Source organism: Pipra filicauda, unplaced genomic scaffold (genome assembly GCF_003945595.2).
Source record: "Pipra filicauda isolate LSUMZ 115617 unplaced genomic scaffold, ASM394559v2 scaffold176_size3548034_pilon, whole genome shotgun sequence".
In the NCBI taxonomy this organism is placed as follows: domain Eukaryota; kingdom Metazoa; phylum Chordata; class Aves; order Passeriformes; family Pipridae; genus Pipra; species Pipra filicauda.
The window spans coordinates 3,378,233-3,402,954 of record NW_024104283.1 but is presented as its reverse complement, the minus strand read 5'-3'; the positions used below and the strand labels follow the sequence as shown (position 1 = coordinate 3,402,954).

Sequence of the window (24,722 nt, the reverse complement as noted above, 5' to 3'; positions counted from 1 at the left end):
TGAGTTTAGAAACCAACAACATGAAATCTCATCATTAAAGTAAGTAAATAAATAATCAACTAAGTAGTATGAGGGATACCCTTCTCTTTTTTCTCTTCCCTCTCCACTTTTCCCCACCCTCAGCCCATTGGTGATTTTTCCTAGGTTTGGCAAAGATGCTTCTCAGATTTAAAGTTTATATTTCCTTCCGTTTTGTCTTGTGTGACAGGGAAGGACCTCATTTATTTGCTTTACTTGTCTCCCTAGAAAAAAAATAAACCAGAAAGTCAAGTTTTTTGTTCTTCTATTTCTAGTACTCTTGTTTATTTTGAAACTTCCAGAAAGAGATAAAAACAGCTTAAGAAAAATGCTCTCCAGAGTAATCCTTTAAAGAGCAGCAAACAAATAGTGCAGATTGGTCCTAAAGGCTGTGCTTCCTTTCTGGAGGGGGAGGGAGGTGGGGAGAGAGGATGTTTTCATTTTAGCTTCACTCTAATCATCCGATCTGGGATTTGATAAACTCCACAAGTCTGAAACTGCTGTCTCCTCCTGTCTTCCCCCTTCCTGCCTCTCAGAAGATTAAAGTGAACATGGCAAAAAGGAAACAGTTTATTTTCAGCTTGTTGTAGTTAATAATTAGTTTACAGTGCAGCATTCTCATTGTTTGTGTTCTAATCCTGTTGCTATATCCTTTTCTTACAGTGTTTACTTTTTGCTTCATAGGCTTTCTTTGATACAGAAATAGGTTTACGGATAGTTCACTCTTGCACTATTTCATCCTCTTTTCAACATTTTAATATTTCAAATCAGGAAATGCGACCACATATAGGTGGAGTATCTTCTGCAAAGACACGCCTTGCCTGCCCCCACAGTCCCCCAGCTTGTGGGGTGCAGTTGCAGACTGTGCCATGCTTTCTTTTCACTCTGACAGTTTGGAATTATAGTAGTTAGGAAAACCAAGTGTACACACTATGGAACAATCAATCCATTTATGTATTACATGTACAAGATATAAATATTATTTGAGACACTCAAAATTAGCTAGATCTCTGTATTGACTGAACTACAAGAAGTCCTTAGTAATACATAGTTCCCTCTTTACCCCCAATTTGTCCAAAGAGTATATCTGCTGGTTCTTTAAACCTTAGAGGCCTGGAGGTAAATTTGCCAGGACTTGAGACTATTTCTTCCTATGTGTGTATTTTTTATGATTTCTTGCACAATGGTAATGGCTTACATTATGGGTACTATATTATTGCCATATTAGCATCTATATTCTATATATACTCCATATGGATGTGTTCATTTTCATTGTGTGTCATGGATATAATGTCCTTAATTAAAATCTTGCACATTGATCAAAGTGCAAAAATATTTATTGCATAAGTAAGATTCTCACTTGAGAGGGAAAGGGGAAATTGTTTATAATAACAATTGTTTACAAAAACAAATTTTTGTATATAAAAACCCTACCTTTGCCTTGTAATGTAATTGCACTTCTAAATGGCCTTTACTGCCTCTCCAGAAGGTTTGTAAATATGCTGTTTAGCCAGTTTCTGCTAAAGGTTCTACTTCCAGGCCAATCATGTATCTTCAGAAAAAAATGTTTTCTTCTTTGAGAGACACTGCAAAATCAATTAGTAAAATAGAAGCTTCTGAAACCTTACATTATGCATGCTTTTTTTCCCTTTGCTGTCTTTTTTAACTTTCAGAATAATGTGAATGCTTATTTCTAGCCATAAAAGTGTTTCACTGATGCCACTGGGGTATGGGGCAGGTAAGGATATGCAGGCTGTGGGTGCAGGAGAAGGACACAGCGCTGGCTCTAACCACCACCTCCCTGCCTCACTATCTGCTTGTGCTCTCTCTCAGCCCCAGGGATGCCCAGCAGCATCTCTAGGAGCCAGCTCAGAGGGTTGGAGAGTTCAGTCTATTTTTAGGACTATGGGCTCCATTCATTTATTTTTTAAAAAATTGTTTGGGGCATAGTACTTCTCATTTTTTTGCAAAGAGGAATGCAAGCACTCTTCCTGCAATTAATGAAGTAATTTTCCTACTATTTTGAGAACTAAAGTACATTGGTACAATCACATGTTCGTCACATGTGAGTAACATTTTCAGTCTGAGTGCATACTCAGTATTGAGCTTGCTAATAGCTTTCCCTATGGATTGCTCAGCCCTCGTGATTGCCGACAGCCACCTGACGCAGGGGCAGGCGGGGAGACTGAGGTGTGCAGAACACACTCTGGCTTTCAGCTCACACAGAGCTACACACTTCCTTCTCTCCCCTGCAGTGTGAGTGGCCTGAGATGCGACAGATTGTGGGTTCTTCTCAGAACAAAAAGACGGGATTTAGGAATGGGCCGTGAGTGCTGTCACAATTGCCTTTCTGTCACCAGTGCCCTCACCGTGTTGTGTTCCACTTGCTCACCACAACCACCAGCTGTCCCACCAAGGGTTTCTTAATGCTGTTGGCATCTTCTGATTCATTGCATTTGCCCCTGCTACCTCTCTATACACATCCACACATTCTACCTGTATTGGCTCTTTCCATGCAGGAGTGCTTGGTTAGATAGTGCCGTGTTTTCAGATCCTAGCTTCTTTATGCTTTCAGCTCTCTACTGTGTTACAAAGCAAGTTGAAGCCTGGTAAAGGAGCTGTGAATGAAGATTTTGTTTAGTTTATCCAGCTTTAAAGTTGAGAGGGAGAAAAGGTACTAATATCACCAATACCGAGCTGTCAATATCAAGGGACTTACACTGCCTGTAGGAGGGAAGCGTCCTAGGGTGAAGGACAGCAAGCAACCCTCTTCGACAGCTGCAGGACGTGTGGACCAGCTAACAGCAGCATATCAGTTAAAGATAAGTCAATATAGCCAATGTGCGAGGAAATTGAAGTGTCACAGAAAAAACACTGTCACAGTTCAGCTTATGATCTTTAACAGAGTTTGTAGGTTTCTTTCTCTTCATAACTCCATTTTATAAAAGCAGAAAACATTCAGGGAAAGCCTCTGTATTTTCCTGGTGTTTTTCTCCCAAGTTTCCTGTTTCTTAAGATTTGTTGCCACTGCAAAAGTGACTTTGCATCTGAGTTCCTTCTTCTCCAAGCAGAAAGAGCAGCAGGTTGAAAGGTGTGTTTTTGGACAGCAACGAGTTTCATGGTACAGACAAATATTCTTGAAACTACTAGTTTTGAAACTACTAATCTACTTTTGGACTCCTTTTTAGAGAGGGACCTTAGTTATCCTTATTTACACCGTGCATGTGCATGAAGCTTTCAAGTAACTCTTTCAGAAATCCAGTGACTGTCACATGAAAAAATAATTCAGGGTGCCTGTCCCATAGCCACCGTCCTCCTTCCAAGTTTGGGCACTGTTGCATGGGAGGACAGTAATAGTGTTTAGTCTTAGTATGAGTCTTCTAATAGTGTTGCTGTTTGCTTTCTTTTTTCCTTTGCTGTTTTCCAGGGTTATGCCTGGACTTGTTGCAAGAGTTGATTTTGATGGAAGCTCCCTCTTTCTGTCCTCGGCTCTCTCCCGCAGCTCTCTCCCCAAGCCTGTTGATGACCAGGCTTTTTCATATCGTGTGACAGCTATCTGGGACCATCACTTAGAAAGGGGTAGTTTCAGACCAACAGGGAGGCTTTTGTCTCTGTCTAAGAGCAAACCTATAAGCTTCCCTTAAACCTTAAATGTTTTATTGTTAGAAAGCTTTCAGATGTTCACGGAATAAGGGGTCTTTATATGTAATCTGGCATTGCACTGTAAAAGATTACTTTATGTAAGTTAAGATGTGCAGTTCCTTTATAAACTGGCCATATAAAATCAGCATGCAGGAGATTGTTTTTCTTCTTCTGTTCAATGTTGCTTTCAGAAGGCTTTTTTTGGTTTTGGTTGGTTGAGGGGGATTGTTTGGTTTTGATTTTAGTAAGATTACAAATCTTAGGTGGTGGGAATAGGTGGAAAACATGCACCCTATTAAAAACTGAACACATACACCTCCATGCATTTGTTCGAACACCGGTGTCAGCAGTGTCCTGGGTAACAGGGTCCTCAACCTGTCTAAAAAGGGTAACTCAAGACTCTGTTATAGGGCCATGGTAACCTAATACTGAAAAGTACCTTCTAGACCAATTCATGGCCCAAAATCTATGTAGTATGATGTATTCTAACATAAGCATGGCATTAGACAGGCTATTGCTCTGCAGACCAGTCAACACTTTACGAAGTGGATCCAGCTTATTTACAAGTTACACATGCTGATCCAGACATGTTCATATGTAAACTGTTCTCCAGCATGAAAAACTTGATCTTCCCAGTTTTTGCCAAGTAAAATAGTAGCCCAAGCACCAGGAATGCCTGCTTCTTCTTGAGGTTTGAAAAAACAACAATAGAAGCATGTCGCTAATATAAAATTGACAGATGTTTATGTAGATATTTTTCTGTGTTTGAGTATCATAAACTAAATTGCATCTACTAGCATTTGAAAAGTATGTAAGGCCACTTATGACTTCAACCAGCCACTTCCTCCAGCAGGATGAATCTCATTTGAGCTGCAACATGTACCAGACCGGAATACTCTGTGTGACTGTTTTTATGCTTTCATACATGTTAATATCTGTTTTAAAGGGTGGGTGAATTGTCACTGAACAATTTTTTGCTTCAATTAAACTCAGGAGTTTTGTGGGTTCACACTAGGATTTTTCACAGTACACTTGATCCAAAGATCCTTGAAGTTGGTGCATGCAAACGGTTTTGGGAGTGCAGAATTGAGCAAAAATGAATTACTGTGTCTACTGTCAGTGATTTCTTTTTAACCAGTAGTAATAAACTTAATTCTGATCCCAGTGTGAACTGACATAAACATATCTGAAAGTTGATGAGGCAAAGCAGAGGTTGTCTCATGAAGCAATGTCATGAAACTGAACACGCAAATGATATGTAGTTATGCTAGTCGCCACATTCTGTTTCACAAAATACTTCTTTCTTCATAAAAAGAAAGTAATTTTTATACAAGGCTACATAAATACACTGCTGGTATATATGTAACACTGGGAGGGGAATATGTGTTTTTGGTGAAAGATGACAATTTGTTGAAGATCCTGCTGCCTACAGGAAAAGGCTGTTCCTAGCAGATAACTCTGATTACCTCCCAAGAGTGTTTTGTTTTTCTTTAACGTTTCAAATCAAGTCTCTCTGAGATTCAACTCAACTTTCCATGTGTGTTGGTATGCTAAGGATTTTCTGTATCTTACCATTTAGGAGGAGATGCTTGGGCAGCTTTCGTTTGGACACTGCTTCTGTATTGGCAGTGATGTGTGTGTCACAGTTTGGCGTGACTCTGTTATAAATGTTTTGGACTGGAATGGGTAGCAATTCCAGCTTCTTATAGGAGGCTGATGTTGCTTAAATCTACTACTATTCAATTGCTTCTACTTTAAAACAGCTTCATTTTTTATTTGATTTTAGTTGACAAGCAGAATGGGAGTTTTTTTTTTTCAGAAAAGATTTTCTGTTTTAGCATTTTCCTTCACCTGCAACTTCTCTTCCTTCCCCTGACCGTGGTAACAAATAAATCCAAACATATACTATAAGCCATTCAGTTGGTGCCAGCAACCTCTTGGATATTAAGGTATACCTTTGTACACTTATAACCAGCTCTTCATAACCAAAGCAAATCAAAATAGTTTATGGTAAATGTCTCTGTTAGAACAACTATTTGTGAAAATAGACATCCATAAGAAGGGCACCTTTCACTGAATAGTCACATGGCTGCTTCCAGATTTTCATTTTCCCAATCACAGAAACTTGGGAAGACAAGCTTTCATTTTTTAGTAATTCTGGTCAGACAAACCTTTTGTCACCTCTTCTATTTATTATACTAATTGTAAAAGAAGCCTATATTGGTGTGCTTCGAAACCTATATTAATTTATTTTTCATCTCCTATGCTGTACTTTCCAAAACTGTACTTTTCCGAAGCTCTTCTGAAAAGTACTGGTCCGAATTTGGAGATATGTAACATGATCCAGAGCCTTCAAAAAAAAAAAAAATATTCCTCCTACATGCTTAGGTAGAATGAAAATCATTAAGACTAAAACTGAGTTCTGTACAGGCCCCCAGCTGAATACAAAGAAAGAGTGAATAATTTTTGGTTTACTCTGCAATCCATGTCCAGCCCTTGCCCTTAATTATGTAGCAAAGAGTTTCTCTTCCCTTCTCCCTTACTGCCGCTCCACTTTCAAACCTATCATCTCAATTGTAGCCAAAGAGACAGGGCATGTGTTGTACCAAAGCCAAAGACATCCCCTGAAAACTTTCAAACTTTCTACCCCCAAAATTCTGAAGATCTTTCAAGGCTAGAGGCATGGCAAATTTTGTCTCTGCCTCAGATTTAACTAGACGCTCCTTGCTAGTTTTTGTCATACATGGTCTCAGTGGAGGGCTTGGACTAGACTCCTTTGGCATGTATTAAAGTAGCTGCCTGCAATCCTGTACTGTAACAGTGGAACTCCACTGTAGGTTGAAACAAGCACCACAGCCAAATAAGTGGACCTGTCATCGTTTCCATCCCTTCCATCCTTTTACCCTAGAACCAGCATAGGCTTCTTTTTTCTTTTCTTTTTTTTTATTTATGTTTTTGTTGTTGTTGTTGGTTTTTTTTGGGGGGTTGTTTTTTTTTTTTTTACTTATTTGCAAACTAGACTGAAGAATTCCCCCAGTTGATTTCAGTCCTGGTCACTGCACAGGCATTTATGCAGGGGTGAGGGAAAGAGGAAGTACTGCTGGGGCTGCATCCAGAAGTTCCACACCAGTGCTGGTCAGGGGTTCAGCCCCTTCTGGCAGTGGTGCCAGCCCCTGTCTCAAGTATTTATGGGACCAGCAGCATGGAGTACAGAGTTTGCCTTATTTGTCACTTCTCTGAGGAAATTATTAAATCAGTCTCCTGGTGTAGAAGAAAATAATGAGCTAATCTGGAGTCGAGATACTGTTGGATTGTTTTGGACCTGGCTCATTTCTTAAGCCTCTAACTTTTCTGCATGCAGATGTTATCCAATTAGTTTGGAGGCAGAAGTAGAGTTTCTTAACTTGATTTTTTCTTTCCAGGCCAAATGCCTGGAAGCTAGGGAGGGAAGTGGATGGCACTAGAATAATAACCACCTTCCCTCAGTTTGAGCAAAGCAGTTAAGACCCAATTTTTTTCAGTGTTTTCAAAAATTCTGCCAAGATATACAAAAAGTGATGGGGGAGGAGGGGTGTTCATTTTTTCTCTTTATTCCTTGAAATGCTCGGGTTTTTTCTCAACCACTAAACAAAGAAAGCAAGCAGAGAAGAAGATGCTTTGGTTTGTACTTTACTGATAAAAAGTGTGTTCCTAAAACCTCTCTCAACAGCCTCCTCTGATTTGTAATGATTCTTTTTTTTTCCCTTGAACCTGAACCCTCCACCCAAATGGAGTCTCAGCTTTATGATATCAGATGTCTGCTTGCTAATCAGGATTTAGAGCAATGTGATCCAATTGCCGTGTTTTAGAGGAATATTCATTTGTTTATTGCTGAATGTAAATTGTCTTTTCGTAACTCCTCCTCATTTAAAGATGACCAGTAGAAAAAATTTGACCTACGAAGCCATTCCCCTTTCCTTTCCTGTTTACGCTTACAGCATCCTTCAGGAGAGGTGCTGGCACAAAGATTTGCTGTTTCTGCAGCTGAAACAGGTTTTCACGATCAGTAATGCAGGGCTCCAAGTCATCTGTGTATAGCTGTAAAGTTACTCATCTAGCAGTAATTTCACAGATACCTCCCTTGTGGAAAGTTCGGCCATGTACTTGGGGGAGAATGGGACTTTAAAGCAGTTCAAATTCAGTCTGGCTTCACTGGTGTGGACACCTGGGCACTGAAAAGTGTATCCTCCATTTGCTACACAGTTACCATTCCCAAATGTGGACACCAGCAGAATCCTTACTCCTCCGTCTTCTAGGAGTTTACAAACTAAATGTTTTAACATCATTGTTAGTCTGTGCTTCCCCAGTTTTTCTTTCAAAGATTTTACCTCAAGGAAAAATAAGGCATAGCTGTCATTTGAAATTTACTTGGGGTTGGCGAAATGGTGGCATTTGTCACTTTTGCTTTCTATCTTCTTCAAATAGGCCCTAGTGTGTGTCAAACTGGATATTGTTTTGACTTCCTTCTTCTCCCTCTTTGTTCTTCCAGAGAATGCCGAGTAATTAATACAGTATAAAAATGTAGTGTGGCACAGCCCCTTTTTTTTTCTCGTGTAGTTTTCAAACAAGGAGGCTGTCAAGAACCTACGTGAATCAAATTTCAAAGCCAGTTTGTTAAAATCACTAAGAGATATGGGGCTGACCATTTTTTTTAGGGTTGAATCTAAAATAATTGGCACACTTGCTGTGTGCTGTTGCGCGTTTCATGTCGTTGACCTTGTCTCCCTGAAGTCTGAATAACCATCATGTCAGTGACAGTGATGTGTCTGAGCAGTCTGAGGGAGTCCTGCAATTATTTTAATATTTTGCATAATACCAGTAGAAAATAATTAGTTGTGAAGGTTCAAATCCAATTACCTCCTTCCCTAAAACAGGAAAAATAGTGGAAGTTGGTGATAGATGTTAGCAGAGTGAGAAAAAAGCATAACGTAATTGTGGTGTTCCAGTCACTAATTATTTCTTCTCCTTTCTCTCTTATTTTACAGGGTATGTTTTCAAGCCATTTTTGAGGAAATGTGGTGAATGTAAACTTACTCTCTTTGGGGGGGAAATTTTGGTAAGTGGTGCTGTCTTGATCAATTTTGGTTTTCAATGAGAACTTCAGAAAGTTTTATGTTTTAGCTTTTTTCAGTTTTAATTTTTTTTTTAGCCTGACAGGAAATACAGAGATATAGTTGATTATATAGTTGATATGTGTTTGTCTTCCCCTGGTGTGGAGACTAGCAGTATGAGAAGCATTGACAGAGAACAGCATGCTGGGCCTCAGGGCGAGGAATGTGTTTTCATTTGCTCCAGTGGCATCTGCTCCTGTGTTTGTAGCTGTTCCATTCTGTTGAAGAGTGGTTGAGCTAAAACCTAGAGTAGAAGGAATAAAAAGGTCTAATTTAAAAACACAGGGTACAGAAAAAAGCATGCTAGTTTTACAGAAGATCAAGAGCAAAAGTAATGCAGAGAGAGTACATACTTCCCAAAGTGGTGGGGGTGTCCAATCACTCTAAAATCTTTCCATCCCTTCCCAGGATGTCTGACTGGCATACTTGCCACATGGAACTCAGATGGTTTGCTTATGTCTGAGAGATAGTTGATGCTAAAGATAGTTAATACTCCTGTATACTATACCACTTTTCTATTCCTCCTTTACATACCATGTGACAAGCTTTGCTGCTTGTCTGGCTGTATTGTATGCAACACTTCCAGAGGCATCAGCTTCCAACAGGCTTCCAGTCCTACATTGCTGTGGAAATATGGCACATCATGGGTGACGTGTCTGTGCTGCTGAGCTGCACTGCTCTCATAGAAGGAGACAGAGAAGAACAGGAGGTAATTAGTGACATGCCCCAACTAGAGGGAAGTAATTCAGAGAAAATTCTTTCAAGCTGCAAAAAAAAGGCAGCAGATCTGAAGCAGTTTGTAGGCTCATCTTGCTTTTCCCTCTAGAAAACCATCAATATATACAGTTCTGGCTAGTACCAATCAATCACCATTACCCTTGGGAAAAAAACATGCCAGCAGAAGACTCTGTCCCTCCTTTCCTTTGGCCAAGCACAGTATTGGACTGGTGTCAGTCCAGTTCAGGCAGAACGTGCAGATTGCAGATGAAAACTGGCTTATTCTCCACTGGCAGAAGACTTCAGAATTGGATAGCCTGCAGGGTAGAAAGCTAAAAATCAAAGACTTGCTCTGTGAGAACACTTGTTCCTTTCTGCCATTTAAAAAACCCTAGATGTTACGTCATACAGAAAGATCTGGATTAACTAACAGATGTTTAAGTGTCCTTCTGTAAAATTTATACTCTTAGGGATAAGATAAGGTAAGAAAAGATAAGATAGTCAAGATCAGAATTTTACAAAGAAACTGGCCAAGCAGATGAAAAGTCCTGAACAATTGTACCTGGCTAAACCCTACTGCAGCTCATTCTTTTAAACAGTTTTCTCTCTTCATGTCAGCTTTTCTGACAATTGTTCATGTTGTAAGTTTGCACCTATATCCATATACTGAGAAATACAAAGAAAAATTATTTATAATTTAGTTGTAGGGCCAAAGATGAGCCCCAGGCCAGAGCATGAGTTCATTAGCCCACAAGATTTTGTGGTGACTTTGATTACTACAGAAGAGGATAGGATCTATTTCTAGTTTTCTTTTTGGTGGTAGTAATGATAGTTTCATCCTAAAAGTTGTCCAGTGTCCTTACAGATCAACTGATCTTTGTGTGGGGTGTGACAAAGCTATGGTGCTCACAGGTGAAGGAGAGCCATAATTCAGAAATAGTGATGCCTGTAACACCAAGGAAAAAAGTTTATCAGCAGACCTCAGTCAGATGGTCGTGTTCTAACTACCCTTCAAAGATGCGTCAGCTAAGACCAGCTTAGTCTCCGTGGCTGACCTTAATGAAAGAGCATAGCCAAGAACAGCAAGAGGAAAGAGACAGAAAAAGCATGTTTCTTAGAATCATAGAACAATTCTAGTTGGAACAAACTGCCAAGAAATGGGAACAAACTGTCATCTTGTCAAACCACCACTTGAAACCAGTCCTGTTAGGTCAGGTTGCTCAGGGCCTTGATTTTCAAAATTCAGCTGGCTGGAAACTCTACAGCCCCCCTGGGAAACTTCCCTGTCTTCAGAGTGAAAAAAGTGCTTCCTTGTTGCTGCTTGTTGTTGTTCACTGTTGAGCAGTGCAAACTTTGAATCTTCTCTGCCTCTGAGAGAGAAGTCTTGAGGAAGGCCTCAAAATCAGGAAAGTTCCTTCTTGTGGCTCCAAGGAGATGTGGTGCCACACAGATGCAGTAAACTTGCTAGTGGGGAAAAAAACACTATCTGGTTCACAAAGGTTCTGCTTGGATGATGTTTCTCAACCTATAGATGAAGTTCAGACTTGAAGAGCAGAGCTGCTTGACGGTTGAATCTTGAAATTTGGAAGAAGGTTAGCTGACAAACTGATGCTCCTGAAAACTACCTGCTTTCCTGACTTGCTTAGAGATATAAATCAATGAAAAGAGGCACTTCTCACTGCTGGATTGTAAACATCCTGGAATTTCTTCAAGCCAGTCTGGAGCTGGGTTTGTACCACTCCATGCTTCAGGATTTTGCTCTAGAATTTGTTTTCCTACAGCCATTATAGTACATAAACAGTCTCTGCAAATTTTGTTTCTTTTCACAGATGTTCTTTTCACTCTTCCCACTTCAAACTGTTTTCAATCTTTTATTTTGAGGTAGAATAATCATGAGAACTTGACTTCCTCATCTATAAGGATCTCTGATGCCACTGTATGGTTGCCTGTGGCATTCCAAATTCCCAGGGAGTTTAAAAATAATTGCAAAAAATATGAAACAAGGAAACAATTTTGCCCAGTCTCTGTCCCTAACCCACTGAATCCAAGAAGTACTGGACATCAAGAGAACATTTTGAATTTATCTTGACATAGCAGCTGAGCTCAGAGGCTCAGCAGTTATTTATTTGTCTTGTATCAAAGTCCTAGAAAAGGTCATGCAACCTCTAGATCAAAAATTCGTAATGGATTTAGGAACTGATTAGAGAAGTATACTTGAATGCTGGGAGGGGAATCTTGGCTGAATTTAAAACTCCCTCAGCTAAGCTGATGACAGTGTGAGAAGACCCCTCATTTGATGAGATTTCTCTAAAGCAGCATTGTAGATTTCAGAGCAGATATTCACATGGCACTGTAAGTCTTGCACTGACCATAGCACACGGCAGGCAGTCACAGAATGGCCACCCTCCACATCAAATACTTATGCAACTGCAAGGAGTAACAAGAAGCATGACTGATGTAGGACAGAAAACCTTGGGGTGGTCCGTGTTTTATTTTTTCTCCCTAGTCAGACTGCTCTTTGCCAGTCCGCGCTCCCCTTGAAACTCTTGCCTATTGTAACAGCTTTTTATATTTCTAAGTGTGACTTATGCTGTACAATTTGGTGTTCTGTCCCTGTCTATCTAAACCCTGTAGTTGGTTACAGCCATCAAGATCAGAGGAGGATAAAGCTGTGAAGTGAATAGAGGGACTGCTGTACAGAAAACTTGACCATCTTCCTGTGCCAGGTGTGGCACTGTGCACTCGTCCATTTCCTATAGTTTCCTCTTCCTGGGAGAGCTGTGAATGTTTCAAACACAGGCCTTGAAGCTCAATGTATATCTTGGGGCCTGGAAATGCACGGCTCTTTGCCCTCTGAATTTAGGCAGGGATACCTCCCTGCAAGTTCAGGGCTTTTTGATGTTTCAGCTGAAATCTGAGATGCTATGCTTCTATTTGCACGCTTCTCTGCAGATTAGAAGCAACTGCACATCTTAAACAATGACTTCAGCTATTTCTAGTTGCTCAGATATATCATGGAAAATTCAGATTTCAGCTGCTAAGACACTCATCTGCTATTTTGTTTTGGTGTTTTTTCCCATTAAGAACAGTCAGGTTTTTCTTCTCTATTTTAAGCAAACAAAAAAAAAAAAGAAGATAATGACTGCTTTGATTTTAAGAAATTATATAAAAACAGATTTTCAGCATCTTTACACATCTTAAATTTTTTTGCCTTTAGAAGGATAGTGATGCCTTGTGCATTCCTGGGTGTTCAATTTGTATGGTACAATTATTTATATCTCTGATGCCTACCAGAAATGCTATTGAATTTCTCTTGGTAATTCTTCACACTTTTTAGGTTTCTGACAAAAAGTATTATAGAGCAACTATGTAGTATCTGCAAAGAACTTGGAATATGTTCTCTCACTGCAAAAATAACCTGCTGTAACTTTTGCTTTATTACCTGTACTCTGCCATACACGCAAGAGACGTTGCCAGAATCATTAGCCATTCTCTGTAATTAGGGCTGACCTGGTGTATTTTGGTCCTATTTTAATAGCTTTTAGTTTTCCAGAATCATTAACTTGGGCACTGATGTGCCTCATAGAGTGCTTCTGTTGCCTACCATCATTATGTCTTCCTATGAGCTGAAGACTGTCTTCCCCCCTAGGAAGGAAAGTGTGCAGAGTGCTTGAACATTTTAATATATTTGGGGCTTACCAAGATTTGCTATGCAATGCTTGTGATTCCTTCCATTTTAGTCTATTTCTTTTCTTCCAGTCTAGTCTGTGCGGAAGATGTGCATGTTGGTACTGCTGAGTATAGTAAATGTTAAATCTGGTCCATAAGATTTCTAAGAAATGCAGTTTGTCCCCTGCCCAGAACTGCATGTGTCCAGTCCCAACCAGACTGGATTTAGTCTGCTCTCTGTGAAGCATTGTTATACTTGTGTTCAGTTTATTAAATCAGATAACCCTACACAGGGAGATTATGTTCCAGCCTCCTGCAGAAAAGATCTTTGTGTCTAAGTCTCTGTAATTTTCCCAAGTCTTTTCCTACCTTTCACTGGTAATTCATTTATTAGAGCTTTTTTTTTTTTTTTTTCCCCTGAGTTCGAGGTGATCCAATTGTTGGAATTGCTCGGCAAAAGAGTGTTAGTCCACGGGCCATCTATGTGGATATCTCTTGCTTTAGCCACTGGAGAAGCAATAGGGAAGAACAGTTAAGACATCAGGTGGAGCAGAGCTGTACCTCTCACCTGTTTTAGCTGGCTCAATGGTAGAGATGTGTGCAGCGGATCACGTTACAGCAGCTTGAATATCCATGATAGGATTTAGCAAGTGGTAAATTGGTTGTGTTGTTTTAAATCTAGATAATAAGCCCTCTAAGTGCTCTGTTGAAAGAAAAACATTAAGTTTGAAAATTTAGATGTTGCTTTAGGGAGTGTTATATCAACACTGCTCTTTTCTGTATATGCATTGGTGCAGTCGATACAAAACCTCCTGTTCCATCACACTGGTATGTTCTCATACTTTATGTTCCCCTCCCTTCTGTCTAGAGAACTGAATACAAACATTTATGTCCTACAGGGCTATCCAACCCTTTAGAAGTACAGAATTAGATGTGGAACAGCCTTGCACTTGGTTTCATGTCCAGCTCTGATCATTTAATGTTAAAGTATAAGTGCAGCTTGGAGCAGGCAGGTCCCACCCAACTGGTAGTAGGATCCTGGGGTGTTGTAGGTGGGAATTTAGTTGCTGGGAAGCATCACTTCCTTAGTGAGCTCATGCCAATTGAGGGGAGTTTTTTCAGAGGTTAGTAACTTAGCCTTGTTTGGCAATTTTCTGCAAAGATCAAAACACAAAGATTTTGCTTTGACACCTTGCAAGTTTATGGTCCAACTCACAAAACCTCTTGAGCTGTTCCGGGAGCAACTAGAAGCTTTTCACATGAACAATCACTCCACTTTCCCATGCCTTGCTTCAGAATTAGCTTGAAAAATCTTGGCTGACGTCATGCCAAAAATCCAAAACAGCAACAAAGCAAGGGGGAAAAAAACCCGCCCAACAGACATCCAGCACGGAGAATATTGCCAAACTTGGGTCTGTTTGTGCCAAGTTTATAATCAGGCAGCAACAGGGTCTTGGTAGGTAATTCACTCAACCCACAGCTAATGAGCCCTGCAGCACAGGGAGTGAGGAGTGCTGCACAGAGAGCCTGGTATGCTGTGTGTAAGACACAGATCATATCTTGGATTAAAAAGAAAGCAGAGCATGATTTCTGGGCATCAGATAAAGCTATTTCTGTGGATATTGCTCTTACTGAAGGAATAGGTGTTATAGTGACAGATAGATCTATAGGCAGGGTTTAAGGCACGAGTAGGGATGTAGATTTTCCTGACCTGAGTGTGCTGTACTTTGTTGTACAGCCACAGTGGTGCTTTACTTCTAGAGTTTCTTTTATGAAGTATAGGGGGAGGGAGATGTTCAAGTAATTCTCTCAACATTAATTCTGCCTCATCAATACTTCATGGATTTAATAGATTTTAGAGTTACAGTCATTTGGGAGATTATTTTATCTGCCAAGTTCAGCAGAGGTTGCTGAAACTAAGAGGACAGAATGCATGCATGTGTGATACAGGATGCTGTGGAATCGGGATTTAATTATTATGGGATTTATTTAGGAGATTTCTCTGTGCTATTTGTGAAGCTTTATGTTGAGCACTAAATACTTTGCATATAGGCAAGTGATCTCTTCAACAAGAGTTTGGTATGGATCTCTAGGCGTAAGTGTCTGTTTCCACCTCACAGCAGAAGCACACTGCTCTAGTTCATCTCTCATTACGTCTCCCTCTCACTTAAATGCTCATCTGACGCAAACATAATGAAACTGCATATAAAGGATCATGAAGAGGAGGAGAGATCTCATTGCAGATTACCAAAGCTGAATATTTTTGGACATTGAGTTATTTATATTATCACTTTGCTATGCTCAAAGATAAAAGAAAGCCTTGGATGCAATCCAGAAAAATCAAGAACAGAAACTAGTGTAAAGATCATGCGTTCGTGCATGTCTTGAGAATGCCTGCAGTGCTATATCACAATGCCCATTCCAAGATAAAAATGAAGATGAGTGGATCCTGAAGGCCAGTGCTCAGTGATGGGGAAGATTACTGCTTGACATTACACTCCATTAGCTGAGGTGGAAAGCTGTCAGGGAGCACTCTGCATTGTTCTGCAGTTGCCCTGCTAGCAATGGTAAACAACATTTGTGGGCTCCAAGGGGTCCCATACAGCCTCCACTGGTCTGGAAGAGTCAGCTCTTCCCAAGACATGTTATCAGGGAAATTGCTGATGGTGATTTTTAGAAAATGTCCAGCGAGCTTAAATTCATGACAAGTTTTTATTCATGTTAGCTCTGAAAACTCAGAGCTAACAGAGATTTATACAGCCTTCTCATAAATAGTGTTTTGTCCTGGTGACCTTTATACTTGTTCCCTACCCACCTATAGGAATATAATACAGCAAGTCATATTGCTCCTATGGTTTCTAAGGAAGAGAAAATAATAAAAGATTCAACTGTGTAAATGTCATTCCTGCCCAGCCTGTTTAGTGTTATGAGACAGGGAGAAGTCTGCTTTGAATTTTTCCCTCTGGCAGGAGCTTGAAAAACCTTGAATATTGTGTGCATCCTCGATCATGTCATGCAACAGTAGTAGTGAGAAATATAAAATCTACTATCTCATTCTGCTAGGGTTTTGAGTGCTGTGCTGAGTGCTGAGAATCCTGCCTTTCTAGTCATACAAGATGATATTGAATCAACAACAACCTTTCAGGATAGCTATGACATAGCCACCATCGTGGAAATGTGGTTGGAATGGTTTGCATGACTGGAGTGCTGCAATGGATGGCTACAAGCTCTTCTGAAGGGACAGGCAAGGAAGGAGACGTGGTGGTCTGGCTCTGTATATTCGGGAGTCTTTAGACTGTATGGAGCTTGATGATAGTGATGATAAGGTCTGGAACACATGCAATATGAGGAGCAGCTGAGGGAGCTGGGGTTGTTTAGCCTGAAGAAAAGGAGGCTCAGGGGTGACCTTACCACTCTCTACAACTACCTGATAGGAGGATGTAGCCAGGTGAGGGTTGGCCTCTTCTCCCGGACAACTAGTGACAGACCGAGAGGATATAGTCTTAAGCTGCACCAGGGGATATTTAGGTTGAACATTAGGAAGAAATTCTTCACAGGAAGGGTGATTAGATGTTGGAATGAGCTGCCCAGGGAGGTAGTGGAGTCACTACCTCCTAGGTGTTTAAGGAAAGACTGGACATGGCACTTAGTGCCGTGGTCTAATTGACATGGTGGTCTTCGGTCATAGATTGGACTCGATGATCTCAGAGGTCTTTTCTAATATAATTGATTCTGTGGGATTCTGCAGTTCTGTGATTTCAGACAGCATTGATTTACTGACATAAGTTTTGTGCTTTTATTTAATCAGATTGCATTTCTTACCTTGTATTTTATTTTGTGCAAAACCATGATAACTAAAGCAAGTGACTTTACAGACAGAAGGATAAAAATAAAAATAGCATTAAATGGTTTAGATTCTTTGTAAAATTATCAGTTAAATCAGGCATGAATCTTAAATGGGATCTAAAATGTTAACTACTTTGGTTCCTTAGGTTAACAAACGTTCCCATTCATGCAGTGAAGATGCTAGATAGAAAAAAGATTCTATGTGAAAGAAACTTCAACTGCACACTGTGGAAACAGATTTTAGGTTGCCTCTTGTCCTCTTTTGCTACTTAGCAAAAGTTAGAGGTTTGTCTTTTTTTTCAGTGGGAACCTACACCAAATTATAATACAGTATGCTTAAAGCTAGTGGTTATATCAGTGCACCAGCATCTGTTGCTGTGATGGGTGCTGAGTGTGGTTAGCTTTAATTGGATTGAATCATCAGTCTAGGAAAGTCCTCATTTTGCTATGATATTTGTTGCTTGTGCGTGACACTTAAGAGTTTTTGTCTATGTTTTCCCCCTGTGCTAATTCCTCAATATAAGGACATTAATCTCTCTCTGCATGCCATTTACTATCAAACATAATCTCCTTTTCCCCATATTTCTTTCTGTTTACATCCTTTGATGAGAAATATTTAGGCCACTACATGTCTTTATTCTTGTCAGACAGAGCAGATGAAAGATCCATTACATGAAATTCTTCTCTATCTATAGAGCAGGATATCTCAAAATACATGCGTAAACATATAGAAAGCATAGAGACTGACAGCTGATAGATGCTGTAGACTTTTCATTGTTTTCTACCATGGTGATTATGCCAAATGTGTCAAAACACAGGAAAACAAATTTGGATATGAGTGAAGTGGCACATTTTTTGGCTGAGAAGGCAATGGAATGTCCACAGTCCTATTTTTAAGATATACTTCATGACCATTTTGATATGTGGTAAATAAAATAAAATATATAAAATTGATAAATGTCTTTGCAGTAACCCAAGATCATTCCATTTGCTTTTTTAAATATCTTTTCTCTTGAGTTTTACCCTCTAACTGACTGTAATTACACAGGGAGGCTTAGTTTGAGTCTAACCACTAGCTTTCCTCTGTGTCATTAGATGATGTTGGAGGATTAGCATGCACAGTTGCAAATTACCGTATATGTCTTCATTTTCTTTTTTCGATTAAACAGTTTATAAACCAAGTGTTTCAGATGACACAGAGAGAGAGCATCCATCAAAGCTGACAAAGCAGAAGGAAAGCTTGTGTTGACTTACAGCGCTGTTTGCAGCAGCCTTTTGCTCATCCCAAAGAAGTAAGAACATGCTGAACACATAAGCTGCATTGCTAGTGTAAAACAGAATTCTTACATGTTGATACTAAAGTATTCATAATTTCTGTGTTAGTGCAGCATGTGCCTTCCATGTGGTGTAGGTGTTATCCAGAAACAGTTACTTGGAGAAACTTGTCTGGTCATGCACATGGAATATGGCATTGACTGCTATCAGCAATAGTAAATCTTGCACGTAACTGTGGTCCTCCTGTCTTGCTCTGAGTACTTTCATGTGGCTTATGCTCAGCAAAAGATGTAGCACCCTTCATCTAATATCTCTTACAACAGTGTGCAAAGGGTCTATGTATTGCATAGTAGGCAGAAAGCAGTCCAGCTTGAAAACATTTCAAAAAGTGGATGGATGTTGGGCATATCTCTGAGGAAGGAGCTCTGTTTCCAGACAGGGAGACCAAAGCACTAGAGCTGCTTGCTGTGCACAGCCAGTAGTCTTTGCAAAGACCTCACACTCACATTGGTTTTGGTACTTTGCTTTTCCCATCCAGCTTAGGTCCCCTAACTTACATCTGCTTTTATGCTTTTCTGCATCTGTGATTTGGGTGAATGTATGTGAGACCTGAATTTTAAATTTTGTGGGAAACACAGACCTGCTACTGTATTGTTGCAAGACCCCTTTTATAGCACCATTAATTTTCCAAAAATCAAAAGAAAATCATGTTTTTTCTTTGAGGAATATATTTGACACATCATTGAAAGTCATGTGTGTTGTGCAGGACTTCTAATTGCTGTATGAAATATTTCTGTTATTTAATATCAAAAGTTTCAATCACTATATTAAATATTTCCCTAGTTGTGCTTCTGATTAAAGAAACAAAAAATTCCTAAGCCACCACTTTTAAACACTTCCTCTTCTCTAAAAGACCTCGTCCTCAGTACTACGAGAGACCAGTACAATTCCAGGCCACCATCCTGCTTCAGCAGGAGCTATAAGAGTGCTGCTGTCAAGTTATTGAGATTGCTTTGCTTCCACTGTAACCAGCAATTCTCGTGGTATTTTTTTCCCAGAATATTTCTCCTGGTTTTGAAGCTACCCATGAATATAGTCAATGTCTTCCTATGCTCTTTTTTTGGATTTCTTATGTCTGGGATTTGTTCCAGGAGCTTTATGGTGTAGCTTTAGGCTCCTCTGGGTTGGAGATGCTTCTACTTGTCATCCAGACAAGAGCTTTCCTTAATTATTTAAGACCAGGAAAAAAAAAAAAAGAAAAAGGTAAAAGCACAACAAAAAATATAAAACCTTTTTCCAGTTCCATGGTGGAGGAAGAAAACACCCTAGGCACAGCTGGCAATTAGTTGTATATTTTCTTCAGGTTTATAACCAGCTCTGATAGAAATCTGTTCTTTGATGGACAGTTCTCTAATGATAGTGGACAGTGAGAGCAGAAAATTTAATATGCTCTGCAAGTCAGGGTTGGTTGAAGCACCAGAAAACTGTGAAAGTCGAAGAGAAATCCCCTTGGAGCTTGCTTTGTCTGCTCTCAATTTGCCCTTTCTTGTGTTTAACCAGTTTGAGTCCAGGTCATCTGCCCTAGGCTTATTTGTGTCAGTGGAGTGGAGGAGTGTGAAGGGAGCTGCTTTTTTTTCTCCTTTTTTTTTTCTTTAAACCCAGAACACACAAGGAAAACAATAGGTCAGTTGAAATCATGGCAGTTCATGCAAAGTGTCATGTGGTGACATGACATGACATAACTGTTGGTGATGTCAGAAATCTCTTCTTGGTCAGTTTGGCAAGATATAAATTAGCAAGTGACTCTCCAAAGGTACTTCTGTGGTTATTCAGCATATTTACTGTGCTAACAAGTTTGACAGTAGTTTAACATGTCCAGCAACCTCCAATTACGCTTTCTGTAATTTACAGAAGCAATTCCTTCTGATGTTGCATGCTGTTATCCTGTAAGGGTCTGGAAACATCTAAGCCATCCCAGTCCATTTGTTAAATTTTATAGGTGTTGCTTATCTTAGGATTAAACAAAGACTTGAAAAATAGGATTCTTCAGTGGAGCCCAGTTAAATCTTTTGCAAAGACTGCTAAAGTATGCAAATAGCAGAAACTGACACTCCAGATCATTTAAATCTGTATTACCTCTTCAGTGGATAACTTAAAAACCCCACTGATTATGTAAATGTATTCAGAAACCAGTAGAAGGCTTAAGTATGTGAGAAATCATACTTTTATGTGCTGTAAGTCATCTCACCTGTGTTGTGTTCTGGGTGAAAAACAGTGTCTGACCATGACTGGGAGCCTCTCCAGGGAACTTGTCCTCAAACCTCTAACACTGTGATTTACAGGAACCTCTTGAACCTTTTGGAGCTTCCTGTTTCTTTCTTGGTCTTTTCGAGACTAATGTAATTTTAGCTCTTTCTTAGCAATTAGATTAGACACATGCAATTTCCTTGTAAAATTGCTTGAGCAAGTCCTTTGGTAAACTGTAATAAACTTGTTGTGGCTCAGGGGTGTTTGGCAGAATAATTAAACTGGACTGTAGTGCCACAAATAGGTATATAGTTAAACACCACAGATCTGCTAAGGTGCTTGGTTAAGTTTCTGTAAACATAGTCTCTGTCATGGCCATATGTGTCTTCTGTTTATGGTTTCTGCTACAGTCTGTGCATTGTTCTCTCTGAAAAATCATGTTTTAAGTACATTGAATGATTAAGCAGTTGTATCTCTTACCCCACAAGTGTGCCAACATTAGACAGATTCACGTTGATTTGTGCCCTGTCTGTCTTAGGTATTAATTTTAAAATAATACCCTGGAATGTGTTTATTTTAGAATAATACTATTTTAAAACAATACCCCTGAATGTTCAGGGATTTTAAGACAAAGAAAAGAGAGCAGTTAAAGATTTCACACAAATCAAGAATCACCTTTGTGAGCATCTTTCCAAATAAGCCTGAGAACTGTACAAAACTGACAATTACTTTTTCATGAAAGGTCCGTATTGATTTTGTGCAGTATGACACATTCTGCTAGGTCTTTGTGCAAAAGAAGCTGTGCTAACCTCCTGCCCTTTCCCTTGACGTCCTCATCGTTTTCTGACTGCCTGTGTATGGTGCCCCTGGAGCTATCCCCATAAACACAAATGCACCTTTCAACATCATTTCTCAAGCGTTTTCCTCTTTGTCTCAGAGAGCACAGTGAAAGCAGAGCATCCCCGTTCACACAGAGACATACCCTTATGATTCCAAACAACAGTCTGATTGCTAAAAAAACCCCAAAGAACCCGTGGGTAATTAGTACTGTGTATGTAGTTAATCAATTTAAAATTAAATGCTACTTGCGCTGGTGAAAGGTTGTAGTAGGTTTTGTTATGGCTTTGAAAAAAATCTAGTTTAGTGAAGGCTGTCTCTGAGAAGGAATATTGGTTCTTTGTGTGCTGCCTGCGACAGAAACAAAGCTGGGGGTGCAGTTTTCACAAAGGATGCTGTAAATTTCATCTCCTAGATCATGGAATTCCTGTGCTGAATTTAAGAGAACAGCCCTGCAATGCAAGGAAGCGGATGTATCTTCTTGTGCACAGCAGAAGGAGGTGGTGTGCCCGCAGTCTTGTGGGTGAAATAGGAACCTCATCTCCGGCTTCCTAGTCCATCATCCTCATCATTAGACGATTCCGCCTCCCAGGCAGACAGATTACTTCATATTTTCATTCATTAATGATTTATCAGACAGCTTCTCTCCTGAAGGCTCATCTCCTCAGTTATACTCACAGCCCACACGCAACCAGCAACATGTAGCTGCCAGCTGGCACTCTGGCATTGGGAGAGCAAGTTGCTAGCCCTTCCCGCATCTCCTGCTGCCCCCCCTCCCCTCCCTTCCCAGCTGCTCAGCTCACCTGCCAGCTCCTTGGTGGATTAGATTGCACCAAAGCCATCAAATCTCCATGTGTCCTGTCCTCCTATCCCATCTCTCCAATCTGATAGTTTAATGTGCTTTTCCTTACTATTTTTTTTAATTTAACAAAAGAAAAAAAAAAGAGAGAGATGAGGTGCCTCCACTTGTAAAGTGGCAATGCTGTGACTGTTATGGAAATAGTGGCCTCTCATTTTGGTGAGACGGTATGCTCAGTGGTGACTTACATTTTAGTTCCAGGTAGACAAGAGGGAGTGCTGGGGAGGGACTGAGTTAGCTGTGTCTGTGAGCAGGAAGGTGTGGGTTGGCAACAGTTTCAGATTTTGCTATCAGGTGCTTGGCAGAACAGCTCTGTTGAAATCCCTCTCGAGTTGTCTGTGTGAGAGAGTGATTTTTATCACATTGCTAAAGATTATTCTTGTTCTCTGTTCTGCTCCCAGGAATCAGGCATGCTCTGAGGTCTGGGAAAGAGAATCCAAATGAATTCTCATGATGAAAATCCAGAATAGTTTGCTACTCTCCAACTTGTCCGCTGCCGGCAGGTTGTGTCCAAGAGCAAGGGGAAGAAGGGCTACAGGATAGGAGGCAAAAAATATAAGCTAGGAGAAAAGAAATAAATGAAACTCCCTTGAGTCATTTATACATGAATGTATAACTTTTGAATGCTTAATCTGTTCTTGGTAAGTGGTGACTGATAACTAATTTTCTGTCTTCCCTCTCCCACACCCTCCCAGAGTGTTCAGAAAGGACACGTGACAGGAATAATAAATCTCACTATTTTAACAAGCTACAATACAAATTATGGATTAAGTGTGCTATGGATACCTCGGTAGAGAGAAACTTACTCTTCCTAGGATGCCTAAAATCTATTTTCACTTATATAGTTTTTGAGAACTTTCTGAGTTATTCAGGTCCCTCCACTTACCTCTTTGGCACAACAGTTTTAAGTAACCAATGTTAAAGGCATCAGGGTCCAATCAAGCAACCTTGTTCCTCTTACGACTTGAGGATCGCTAGAGACTGACACTGAGTGGGCTCAGACTTGGGGGAAGTCTGGATCTAAAGCCAGACCAGATTACCTTTACTCTAGGTCTCTGAGCTGGAGCTTTGTACTGCTGCTCTAAGGAGCGAGATTAAAGGTGAAGGGGAGTTCAGGCTGACACACAATGGCGTTGCCATTCCATTTTGTGCTGCAAAACTAATCAGTTTGGATGCTTTTGGCTTTGGAGGGGAAATAGGTGCATGAGAACAGTAGGTGCTTGTGTTCTTTGGACTGCCAGGTGTCTGAAAAACCAGTGTCAGCTCTGAGGGTGTAGGAACTCTTATTGCTGCTCTGTGGCCAGAGCAGGCTTCAAGTCTCCCACAGGGGTTGATGGGAGGCCATGGCAGGACTGCTCACACAGACTGAGAAGAGAGTGCGTTGTACAGTGACTCAGGTCAGAACAGGGGGAAAACCAAGAACAACAGCAAGTAACTTATTTCAAGAGGTAGTTCATGAGCAGAACAAGGACTTGGGACATGGGTCTTGCAAGTCCCCAGACCAAGGACACAATCCACTGGTTGCTGCAAGACTGGTGCATTCCAGTACTGTGGATGAGGATGGCAACCAAGATAGACAAAGCACTTGCATGCATTAGCAGCTGTGTCAAAATGTCTTTCAGGTCTCTCAGTAAAATATCTCAAATCTGGCCCATGACTGTTAACAGAGCTAAGGGCGTGTTGCTCTAGGAGATTGCTATCAGTAAAGCCTAGTGTAAATTTACACCACCTGACTACTTCATTTTCTGTCCTCTGTATGTGGAGTATGTTACCTTGTGCATAGGGTGCATTAACTGTGCAAGAAGTTGCTGTAGTGTAAAGAGTGTGCACTGAATTTCCACCTAGTGCTACCTGTCTGTGCTAAACCACAGTTTACCAAGCAGTTGTTTGTTTTTTCTTGCATCCCATCTCTTAGCTTTACCACTTGAATTAGAGCACAGGATCTAAAAAAGCAGGAATTTGAACCACATCTTTTCCCTGCAAAATGTATACATGCTTTTGTTAACTTACTGAATTGTTGCATTTGTCTCTGTCTTCTAAAAGGAGTGAGAGGAGGATTTTTGTAAGTGCAGCAGGTCTGCGTATGACCTGGCAGAATCACATATTGCTGGGGTTAGAAAGGGCCTCTGGGGATCATCTACTCCAACCCTCTGCTCAAACCAGGGTCAACTTAAAGTTGGTATCTCAGGGTCATATCCATATGGGGTTTGGATATCTGTAGCAGTGGAAACTCTGCAGCCTCTCTGGGCAACCTGTGCCGGCATTCAACACCCTCACAGTACTATAGTTTTTTTCTTATGTTTAAATAGCATTTCCTGTATTTTAATTTGTGCCCATTGCCAGTTGCTGGACACCACTGTGAGCTCTTGCCTCATCTCATTTACTGCCTCCCATGAGGTATTTATATGCATTAATAAGATTGTCCTGAGCCTTCTCTTCTCCAGGCTGAAGAGTCCCAGCTC

At 40.3% G+C, this 24,722-nt stretch overlaps 1 protein-coding gene across 5 annotated transcripts in view; it reads left to right on the top strand.

Annotated features, from left to right (window-relative positions):
* FYN (FYN proto-oncogene, Src family tyrosine kinase) overlaps positions 1-24,722 on the top strand; it is a 143,685-nt gene that overhangs the window by 51,938 nt on the left and 67,025 nt on the right. For 4 of the 5 annotated variants that reach the window (XM_027742126.2, XM_027742125.2, XM_027742124.2 and 1 more), the window contains exon 2: positions 8,685-8,755. The exons of the other annotated variant lie outside the window; for it this stretch is intronic. The gene's annotated coding sequence lies outside the window, so the exon portion shown is untranslated. The remainder of the gene's footprint in view (positions 1-8,684; positions 8,756-24,722) is intronic. 5 annotated transcript variants of the gene reach the window in all.